A 13084-nucleotide genomic window follows, 5' to 3' on the forward strand; every position below is an offset into this window, starting at 1 on the left:
GCATTCAGCCACCCCTAACTCACCACCTGTGGAAGGAAGACAGGAAACATGCTTTACAATCTGTACATGATGTTAGCACACATGCACACATGAACACATGCACACATGAACATATGAACACATGCACACATGCACACATGAACACATGCATACATGCACACATGAACACATGCACACATGCACACATGCATGCATGAACACATGAACACATGAACACATGCACATGCACAGATGCACACATGCATACATGCACACATGAACACATGAACACATGCACACATGAACACATGCACACATGCACACATGCACATAAATACACTGCTCAACACAGCACATACACACACACACACACACCAGCAATCCAACACATACACAATAGTGGGTGATGGTGGGTGACAGTATCACAAGGCAAACAGTCACCACACATGTGTCGGCATGCAGAATATGTGTTGCCAAGACCATGCAGTGCAAGTATAGACAGCCCTATCTAATGGCATTATACATGGCTTTGATGCATGTGTGTAGTTGTTCAGTGATTGGGTACACCCTGGAACAGAGTGTGTACATGGACACAACATTGCTGTGCAAGTATTATCTGCTCTGCAATGTCATGTGCACCATCACTCAATGGTATACATACCATGGTTGCATGTGTTATCTGTGTGACACATAAATTGACATGTCTGATGACAGTGTCTGTGTCCATAGCACATAATAGTGGGCACAGGTGTGAATGCATGCATTGTACAGACATGGGATGAGTGGTGCATGTAGAAGTGAAGGAATCCAAATGCTCGACATGGACATTGTACAGTGGTTATGGTGAGTGTGGCACATATTGCAGATATGTCAGTGCCAGCCATGACATGGCATGCTACATGACTGCAGCATTAAACACCACACATACCCAATGTGTGTCATGTGACCTATACAACCAATAGCATTCCAGAACATATATGTGACTCTTTGTACAGATGGCGACTGATGTGCAGAATGTGTATACTAGCATATGTAAGCACACACACAACATGCTATGCATGGTGTGTATAGGTGCATATGTTTGCACACACAGAACAATGAGGTGCACAGCAAAGACTGCTATGTGTAGTACTGTGTTCACTGTAACCAGATGGGGTGTAGTACCATGTGCCATCATCATCATCATGCATCTTGTGGTCACTCACGGCTACTACTGTGTGACAGACCACTGCCTAGCATGCTGTACCTGAAATGCAGTGTCGTGGATACGTTCACTATTACACAGCCACTTTGTACATGGGTGTATGAGGTGCCCAGTAGGGAGCATTGCCTCACATGACTGTGTTATGTGTTGAAGAGTGTTGCACAGCCCCATGATAGGCCTCTACCCCCGAGGTACATCATGTGTGTGTAGATGGCATGTGGGATACTGACGTGTGACCTTACAGCGGGTGTGTGGTTACGCCATATGTAGCATGACTTTGTGTACTGCATGTGATCAATGTGTTATGTTGTGTACAGGTGTTGCAATTATGCCTATCCAATGTGCAGTACGGGGTTGCCACAACTGTGTGTCATGCTCTGTGTATTGCATGTCATTGAGGCAGTTACTGACATTACTCAGCTGTGCAACATCTCACAGCAAACATGCATGGCATGCATTATGCATAGGTGTGTTACGTGTACATAGCCTACACCTCACCTATGACATGCATATTTCATTACCAACATTGCAGGTATAACACACTCACCAGCATGGATCGGCTGCGCTGCCGTCACACCAGAGGGACCTATGAGAATATGAGAGGGTTCATCAGTGTCCACAACTGTGTCATTGCTACAGTGGGTATGCTAAACTGCAGTACAACAACAGTCAACAGTCACAGGTGTAGGTGTAGGGATATTATTCAAACTATCCATATTGCACAACACTAGGCAGCTGAACTGCTAAACACACATTACACATCTCACGTACACATAATCTAACAATACAGTTAACTGTAGTCTACAGATTGGGCATGTTACCTGCTTGCTCCAGGTGGATGTGCTGGGTGGCTCCGGCCTCCATTACAACACATGTCAGTGGTTGTTTTAATTATTGTCCAGGAGCCACCATGCTTAGCAGCAGCTCCTCTGCTCTGGTGAGGGGGGGATGAATGGCCACCCCTCCACCTGTGGCAAGCTGCTGTCTTTGGATATCAGACGCACGTCGCCAGACTTGTCTAATTAAATCACTGCAGTGATGGCGTACCTGCTCATATGTCCGGTTATGCATGTCTATGTCATTTACCCGACTAAAATTTCCTGCCACAATGCAGTCCGCTCCTGCTGGTGCTGGCCGCTTCTGGAGAAGAGCATTGTGTACTGCTGCAAAAGGCTGTTGCATATCACCTCTTCCTCATCCGCTGTATACGCTGGGTTACGGTGGTGGGCCATCTGGATGAAAAAGATATGAACAATATGTGTGAGAGTGTCCTGTGTCACACTTTACACCTTTACCCACAGATATCACTTTACTGCCATACATACCATCCTATTGGCTATCAGAGGGTACACATGTTCAATACCACTTATTGGTTCTCAGTCCATAACTAACTAACACTGCCTGGCAGACTCTATATATCACACCACTATACAACAGTACCTGACACACTGTTTGTGACACATTGCACAACCTCAAGACAGGGGTGTATATCACACCGATGCACAAACAGAGATGTCATCCATTGCAATGGATGTATAGTACAGGTACAGTAGTACCAATCAACCACCCTAGTCATTGGTGCCACAGCCCTGCCTAACAGATGTGTCCAGTTGTTACTATAGGTGGCATACTGCTGTAACAGAGTATATATGTTGCTGGATACACACATTTACCCTGTAGCACACATATGATTGCAGCCATTGTACAGGCATAATCACACACACATCAGGCAAACATACAATGCACCACTGTATGCCAACACAGATGAGCATTACTTGTGTACCATACGGTACTGTGTGCCACTACTTACACACCCTTATGTCTGCATTCTGTCCTCTGTGGAGACTACAAAAAACACACATGACAGTGTTTCCAAGCAATGTGAACACACACCATACTGTGCTGTTTAGGCCTACAGCTTCAGGTAGTACTACAGTTTATATCAGTGATGGATTCACCAGCAGTATCACTCACTAAGCATACATGTATTGCTTTAGCCTACAATGAGACACCACATTCGTCAATGGAGAACTACGTCACATCATCTGCCGTACTGCTATGTCTGCCTAACAATACATTACACATCAGTTGCTGTTCTCACAGCTATGATAGGCACTACCATATCAGATACAACATCACACTAAGCTATCACACCTTTACAGACCTTGCACACATTCAGCGTTACACTTATGCAACCTCACATAACAGCTATTGCATTCAGTACATGTGTGAGTGCATAGTGTCATAGGTAGGTAATATGCTATTGGCCCTAGTGCCTATGGCAGCCTAGTCATATGCTACCCTGGCCTTTGACACACATGTACTTTGATTTCACTTGCCCCTGCCAACCTGAACCACAGAGGTGTTTCCTGGTGTGTATTATCAATCTCCCACACAATCATCAGGGGTATTTATAACAACTGCTAAGGAGGAGCCTTGTTTGCTATTGCTATGTGGTCTATTCCGGTGCATGGCATATCTCTGAGATGGGAACCTATCCCTCCAGCATGATCTGTTTAGTGAGCTGACAAGGTTTAGGGCCCTAGAGCGTTTATCCCAGAGGGATTGTGATATGTTGCCATGGTGGTTGTCACCCAGCTATGGATGTGACATACCTCTGTATGTCCGGCAGAGGTCACCTCTGTGTGGCCAGTATGCAATACAGTGTACTTGTGATTTTGTGAGTCAGTCTGCATAGGGCATCTGTTTGCAGCCAGTATTACCCTCTGGGGGGGTCTGTCTGTAGCCTGTTCACCTGGTGTAGCTGCCATGTGAAGGACATACCACACAGGGCATTGTGATGAGTACAGGGCAACTCTACCCTATATATCCATAGCTGACACACCTGTTGTCATGACACATACCACACAGACAGATTACAGGTGTAGTGTGGCACTGTCTTCATCAAAGTGGAGGCTACTGTCCCCCTGTGTCCCATGTTCCCTTATCACACCTTCACTATTAGGTACATCTCTACCTATGTGGTAGGTAATGGGTACACTGTTTTGGGAATGTGGAATGGCACTGCAGTATCAACACTTGTCTACAGTCCGTGCCTTGGTCACCACACACCTGTTGCGGTACATATGAACCCGTGTCTCTCTGTCTCTCTCTCACTCTATATGTATATATACATATATATATATATATATATATATATATATATATATATATATATATATATATTATATACATGCATATCTATACACATACATGTACACATCCATTGCTGTACACATGGATGTACATATAGGCACATGTGCAGTCTACCTTTCATGGTGGAGATATCACTTATGCGACAGTTGTGGGATGTACAGGTATGTGATTAAATTGCACAGTGTTGTGCAGAATGCATGTGGGTGCCCTCAGCCCTTGTTGCATTAGCAGGCCTCGCTGGCTGTAACACAGCAGATCTGACACATCTATCCCACAGCATTTAACCACCACATGACATATATCAACACTACCATAGCTTGCCTTAGGCATAGGCCAACTGGGCGGCCGCCTAGTGTACCGCTCTAGCAGGGGTGCTTTTCCACTATTTATGTGGTGTAGTAAGACAAGGATGGGGGCACCAGGAAGTGTGGTAGGGGGTGCCATGGAGCCCTTTTGCCTAGGGCACCAGTTGACCTACGGCCACTCCTGCACATTGCATGCTGTTTTCTAAGCCACACACTACGACCTACATGGATATATGCACATATCAACCTTCACTGACAGATATCTGTCCACCCTTCACTAACAGTTGCAGTATGTCCCTTGCCCTATGCACATGTGCAGATACAGATAGATACATACTGCTGCCACACATGGATGATTTGCAGTGTGTAGAGTACTCTTCAGGAACATCTACAACATGCCAACACATACATGTGAGTTGCATACCTTACCTTAGTATTTCCCTGCTCTGTGTGTTACGGTTTTGTAGGTTTTTTTTTTATTGTTTTTTTTTTTGGTTTTCTCCCTCTATTCAATGTTCTGTCTCTGTTTCTCACTCTGTTCTGTTCTGTCTCTGTCTCAGTTGTATCTGTGTCTATGTCCATGTGTGTGTGTCTCTCTCTCTCTCTCTCTCTCTCTCTCTCACACTCTCTATCTCACAGCACCTGCAATGATATAATTGCATGTGTGGACTGCAGGTACAGCCTGCTTTTCTAGGTATCTGCACTTGTGCATGTGACAGCCTCTGCACCAATTGCTGCCCACCATTCAGTAATTGCATGCAGTCTGCTGTTTGGTGATTGCATTACTCACTTTGATTGCAGCCCACTGTTATAAAATGATAGGTTAGGTAGGCGTAGCCCTTTCAGATTTCCAAGGTGGGGCCCATGCTTGTTTGCTCTGGACACCGTTGTGTCAGTCTGAAGGTTTGTTATATGTCTCTTATCTGATGCTAGGGTTGTAGCCAGTTAAATGCATGTTGTGCTCAAACCTGAATGTTTCTGCTTCCAGTACACACATCTCAGTGTAGACATGTACGCACCCCTCCAAATGCTAACCCAGGATACATGGGAGTATGTACTTTTTTCTTACTTACCCAATTAACTGCCATACAAATGTGGTTATTGCACTGTATTCCTGTGGCCAGTATTAATCCTGGTCAGATACTGTGTGGTGTTTGTAAGGTGCTACTGTAACATTATTCCCTGCTAGGATGGCTGGTTCTCCTTTCACAGTCATGTCATGCAATTCCACAACCACTGCTGGTAAAGACCCACAGAAAAGGATTATTGTTATACCATTCCTAATTTTCATTTACATTCCATCATTATAATGCATGATATATTTATTTCAGAAGCAAGTTATTTGTATATCTGCTGTGGCTTAGTGGTAATTCATGCAGTCAATTGTGTCAATGGTCTGGTGTTCAAGACTGGCAGATGTGTTTTCTTTTGCTGCTGAGCAGAACAAGGGCCCTGCCATAGAGTGACTAAGGTACTTTTAAGCAGTTGTAAGCAGGTTTGCTCGGGTTTGCACAATGCTTAATGACACCTAGCTAAGTGTACACATGCGCACACTCACTTAAACCCACTTACTACTGCTTAAAAGTGCTTACTCCCGCTAATCCCCTGACTAATTTCTTTTAAAGAAAAGAAAATGGAGAGATAGGAAAGTGGTTAAAAAGGGGGCACAAAGAGGGACACACAGTAAGTAAACAAGCTTGGGATGTGCAGGACGGGTGTAGGGAAGGTCCATAGCTGCCCATTTCTTTAACAGCAACAGCTGTGCATATGTAATGAATTTGGAGTGAAATTTGAAATCTTCCACTCCTTGGAGAGGAGTGAGGACAACAAAGTATGTTGTACTGCCAATTCTAATTATCAGCTTACATGTTTGTCCGATGGACATGTGTGCGAAATGGGCAGCTATGTATGGGGCATAATTTTTTTGTGGGTACAGATTGTCCTATTTTTTTTTTCAGGTGAGAGTGGGAAGTGAGGTAGAGGAAGTAGGTATGTCCGGGGAGGTAGGTTGGGAAGGTAAATAGACAAGACAGACAAGACGCATACGGGGCGGTGTATGACACATGGGGTGGATGAACACAATTGACGGGGTTGGATATTTGGAAATCGCAAGCCCATGAGCCCACAGATGGTAACAGTGGAACTGAGATCCCCACCCATGGGCAGTCACCACTGAACCTTCACAGCCCAGAAGGTGGCTGTGCTTGGGGCTGCGTAGGAGGGGCAGGCTCACCTGTGAGTCACGCCACACGTGCCTCAAGCTGGTGTAGAGGATCAGCGACTGAACGCTCAATCTCCCTATGCACCACAACCCGGACTGTTCAGAGGGCGATGGGCGACCCACCTCCGGTCACGTTTGCATGGGGGGATTAGCCCCATCCCCTGCTGTGCTTCCACCCGAAGGTGGCACAGGGGCCAATGGAGAAGCAGGTCCCGGGCTGGGCACCGGACCTGCTGGTGCCAGGTGCCATCGCCAGCTGAGGTGGGACAGGTGGGTCCGTTGGGACCGGCCTTCCCATACGTTCTATGTTTAGGAGGATTTAATGACAATATGGGTTGTTAATAGCCAACAGCATTTCAAATTAGTTGTAACAGCATGCAGCAGTATTCCCATTAACCCAACACACCAGAGTTCCAACAGTTGAACAGCAAGCATAACACATGCATATATAGAACAACAGTGGAGATTCCAATAGCATGCAGGATTGATTGTTGGCAACAGGCCACCGAGATTGTGGTATTTGAACAGGGCACATGCATTAAAGTAAATGCAGAAATTTATAAACCAATAGCACATATGTCCCAACAAATGTTTTGAGATTAGACATACCCATTGACGTGTGGAATTGCATTGTTTATGCACATACAGCAGGGAGTAAAAAGATACCTCCATTAACAACTTATATGTACTAATAGTTTACACTACATTCATATTGACTGCAGGTATATATCCCCTACATGTATTATTACACTAGGCAATGTCCGTTAAATTGTGAAATGGGTTTTGCTAGTTCTTTATATACCTGACCTGTATCTGACATACAGACTGTCCAGGATGCAGATGTTACTGCTACGTATTTATATATTTTATTTATATTTATATATCTACATATCTGGATGTGTTCAGGTGACATTATCAATTATATTTTAACAGCCCCCTACATTTCTAGCAGCGCACTGACATTTCTGGGAAATGCAATAACAAGCTACTCATGTGCCAGATTAACCTATACATGCCAGCCATTAACCAACAGTTGAGGACTGTATATATGCTTAACAGCTACTGGCACTCCTTTCATTCAGTTTATATGGGCCTACCCAAGTGTGGGTTGACAGTGCTTAATACAACAGTACTATTTCTATAATGCAAGAGTACAAGAACATTTCGAGGAAAGTGACACGGACACACTCCAGGAATTATACCTTTATTAATTACATTACACACTTTTCTAGAGGCTCTCTCATTTATTTTATATTACAGTGCATGCAGAAGGCGTATTCAAGATGTATTATACCTTTATCAATGGGTTACAACACTCTTTTTCAGGCTCTCTCACTTATTTTACATAACAGTACATGCAGAGAGGTTATTCGAGACTTATTATATTTTTATTATTGGGCTACAACACTTTTTTTTCAGGCTCTCTCACTTATTTTATATAACAATACATGCAGAATAATTACTAACCTGCCTGGTGGTGCAGCCTTAGCAGCCTATCTGCATAGGCTTGCTGATTCACAGCACGGACACCTGTAGCTGTGAAGTAAATGAAGTGATATTGAGACATATTACATATCCGTAATATCGACTACAATAGCAATTCTTACATACTTCATTCCATGGCTACCTACTCAGTAGTGGGGCATTTTGCATCCCACGGGCCTCCTGTATCCACTGATACAGTTTGTCCTGCTTGCGTCCCTTCAGGTCTGCGTGGTGGTGTCTGAACTGCTCACCAGTCCGAGGGATGCCTGTGACACTGGTGAGATCATGTGCGAGACGGTTCCAGGCTTCTGCTTTGTATTCAGTGCCCTGGAACTGGCCCTGCAGGAGTCTGGCATCATGATTATGGACGAGGAGTCAAACCATCACTTTTGACTCCTCAATGCCCCACCATTGCGCTCGAAAGCGAGAACTCTCTCCAGCACCAGCCATGCTGGCTGCAGATGAGAGCTACAACCAGTTATGGCAAGTATTCCCACCTATGGAGCTTAAATATGCCTCATTTCCCGCACTTATTTGTGATTGGCCGGTTTTGAAAATTCTCAGCTCAAAGCACACCTGCTTAGCAGTGGGTAAACTTTCATTAATATGTATATGTGTGTTGACAGTACATGAACATCAAAAGCCGTCATGGCTTAGTGGTTCAGTACTGTGATTATGGTGCACAGTATCCCAGGTTCGAGGCCTGTCGTTGCTTTTTATTTTACTACTGGCCAGACCAGCTAGGATGTGTGGCTGTGTTTAGCCAACTTTGCTCAACTTTGCCCAACGTTGGTCTACGTTGCTCGACGTTGCCCGGCGCTGCCTGACATTGCACTAGTTAGCGCGGTGCGCAGCTACGTACAAACATGTTTTGTTTGCGCTAGTTGGATCGATGCACAGCTCCGCACACAGCCATTGTGCTAGTTAAAGCAGTGCTAAGCTATGAGCAATTATACTTAAATGTGCTTAATACTGGTAAACTTTGCTTAGCAGTGCTTCACATTGCTTAAGATACGTTACTTATGCATTCATCAGTATGCATAACCAATTCGCCTTCTTATATATATACATACATATATATATATATATATATATATATATATATATATATATATATATAAAATATCGTTCACTACTACATAGGCCATTTCAATGCTTTTTACTAAAATTTAAAAGCTAAATGTCAGGAATTATTTTTCTATACAGATTTCCTACAGAAAATTGAAAGGGGAGTGGTGGGACTCGAACCAGGAATGCCTCCTCTTTGTGCGAAGGCTCTACCACTACGCTATTACTATTTGGATTAATTTGCATATAAGTAGTTTATTATCCTCTTCGATGTCTAAACTGCTAACTGTAGCTAAGCAATGGGCAAACCTGTGCAAACACGCCAAATACAGGCATCTATTTTGGGTATAATAAAAAAAAACTTAAGAGTTTTACATTTTATAATTGTACAGGGGTTTAGAATGTGGGGGTATGTAGTGTTGTGTATGTACACATTTGAGCGGACTTGCTCATGTCATTTACATTACACGATTGTGGGACTTGCCGGGGCGTGGATTTTTGGACTGCTCAACAGTCCGATATGCCCCCTGCACTCGTGTACTCTCCGTGTTAGCCTTAGAGTTGAGTCAGCGTGCCCTCATGAATATGCATGGCGCACTGACATCATCCTCTTAGGCTGCAGTTTCCGTGTTAAGACTTATTTAGTCTTACACGGAGGATTAGTGAATCCTGGGGATAGTTTATCAACTGAACATTTAAAATGACTATGAACTACAATGCCCTCCATACTTATGCTCAATTAATAATAAACTTCTTCAAATCAAAATCTTGATATATTATGGGCCTATTATAGTCCTTAGCCAAATTGACATAACAAAAATAAAGGCTCACGATCTCTTAATTTTTTTATTCCCCGTGTGTATACTTACTTTTTATTAGTATTTAATTTTTTAAAACTAAACCTGACCTATTTTCTTACAAACCTTTCAGTACACAGTTTCAATATATTTACTTCACAGTTACTTTAGCTGTTACTTTTCCTAAGTACAGGGAACAACTGCAGCTTTCAGAAATCCAATTTCAGCAGTACTGACTTAATTAAAGGGACAGTTCCCCAGATAATATGTAGGATATCTCTCCTCCCAAAAAAGAAATATGAATTATGAAAGAAAGAAGTATGTACATGTACAAAGTAATGAATGACAATTGTTACCTGTAACTTCTGGGTGTAGTGATTGTGTCTCCTGCAGTCATATTATATGTCTGTGTTTTCTCAGCTTTCTGAAAATCAGCATTTCTCACACCTCCATAGTTAATTCCTGATATAAATTTATTAAGCACGGGATGTGTTGTCTACGTAGGAGAGTAGTATTATGACAGTTTCCCAAATGGGGGGGGGTCAAAAAATTGCATTCATAGTACTATTTGAAAGCTGAACTATTCTCTCCTGGAAGCTATACTGTTACTAGCAGCACTTGCTAAACAAGCAATAAAGAATAGTGGTTTTCAGTTTAGAGTTCAAGTTATTGAATATCCCATTACATTCCTATAAATACCTCTTACATGGCTTAATTTTTATGCATATATTGATTTTGAGACATAAGATGAGTCGGGTGCTATTGCTGCCTAACAGATGAAGTACTAGTTTCTCTGCTGAAACACAGTCAAATGTTTGAGGACCATGACTTCTGGACTCCACATAACACTCTTTTTGTTGTTTTCTCTCTGTGGTAGACTGTCTGTATTTTATGCTCTCCATTTTTCTTCCTCTTCATGGAATATTTTGGTGATTCCTGCAGTCTTGTGTAGTTTGTTTTATAAATACTATTTATTCCACCTGAATATAATATCTTCATGACCTTGAATAATGTATTAATATGTGGTCTCAGCTACTAGCTTCCTGATGTCTCCTGTTGTATCATTACAATATTTCCTGCCTAAAGGTTTTGCTTCCTTTCATTCAGTCTAATGAAAACTATCATTATGGATATCAACATGTGTCCATTTCTTTTTGAGGTACAGTATTTTTAGTGGTCATAACAAGATTGATGAGGTGGGGAGCTTGGTTCTTAGATTGTGACCTATCAGGCAGTAACAACAATGGCTGTAGGGAAAGTGTTCTTGGATTACAGCAGTTCAAGGGGGAAATCTTCACTGCTATCTGATTTACTTTTTATGAGATTGTTTCCTTTTTGCATGTCCCTCGCATGTTACCCACTGATTTGTTGATATTTTAAGCTTGTATTGATGTGACAGAATTCCATTCCAAGACAAATCTCCGGAATTCCAAGTTCTTAAAATTGTAATTAATTGTCAGAAATCACATAATCTGGTATTCCACATCTAGAAAAAAAAATACCTTTCATAATAATAAACATAGTCTTGATGATCATTAAAGTCACCAAAGCAATGGACAAAGGCAAATTGGTGCATACCACATGCCTCAACCTGACCAAAGCTTTTGACACAATTTCCTACTCAGGCATAGCAAAAAACCCAAATAAACTGGGAATAAACCCCTGCATTACCCACTGCATTGCCAACTGGCTCACAGATAGGACACAAATAATGAAAATAGGGGAGCTACCCCCTCAAAGAGACCAGTCACCTTTTGAGTCACCCAGGGTTCTGCGCTGGGACCTCTCCTATTTGGCATCTACTTTTCTGAAGTAAAACCCAATACCATAGGGCTTTGGCTGACTAAGTTTGCATATGACTGCAAGCTAGGAGCAGTCATCAAATTCCCAAATTACTTAGCTATTTTGCAGGATGGTTTGTCCCAAATAAATAACTGGTGCCAAATCAGGAACTGAAACTAAATACAAAAAAATGAATTATTGTACCCTTTGGGAAGTCATCTACCCCATAGAAACAGCACATTAACAGTACACTCACATGAGCTGACCCAGTTGTTCAAGATTTGGCAATTTATGTGGACAGTGGCCTAACTTTAGACCAACATGTATCCATTGTTGTTAGAAAGCCTTTCTATATTGCACAGCTTATAAACAAGGGATTGTGTGTAGATCTAGGGATGTAATTGTCTCCCTTTATTCAGCCCTCAGTAGGCTAGTCATTGAATATAATTCCCCCTTTGGCATGTGTCTATCCAGACACATGCAGCAACTGGAACGCCCACATAGCTACCTTACTAAAAGGATACAATGTCTAAACAACATGTCCTACATGGCCTGACTCAAAGCCATCACTATACTTGGCATTCTACAGACTGCTAAGAGGTGACTCATGTTTGGCATGCAAAGTATCCTCTTACTGATAGAGTCACTGCACATCAGCAAGTCAAATGACATCATAAATACTAAGTTTAGAGATCTCAACCTCTTCTGCAACATCAACAGAATGTTTTGGGGGGACAGGTATATCTTGCAGAGAATACCGCTGCTCTGGAACAGACTCCCCAGACACATAAAATAGTTCATCTTTATCCATATTCAAGCTCAACTTAGATCTATGGATGGGAAATAGAAAATTTACTCCAGGACTGCCAACTGTACAACTAATGGACAGAGGCAGCTCCTAAATGCTTTATCCCATACATGGGTTCCTTCAAATTATCTATGGTATGATCACAATTATTCTCATTAGGGGTAATATATAATTATCAACCATGGAATGGGTAAGGCCAATATATAACTAAATGGGATAGGTTATTTTGAGCACAAAAAGGGAAATTCGCTAGGTTTAAAATGGCCCACAAGGGCAAAA

Source organism: Protopterus annectens, chromosome 16.part0, assembly GCF_019279795.1.
Source record: "Protopterus annectens isolate FY-2018-M chromosome 16.part0, PAN1.0, whole genome shotgun sequence".
Lineage (NCBI taxonomy): Eukaryota > Metazoa > Chordata > Ceratodontiformes > Protopteridae > Protopterus > Protopterus annectens.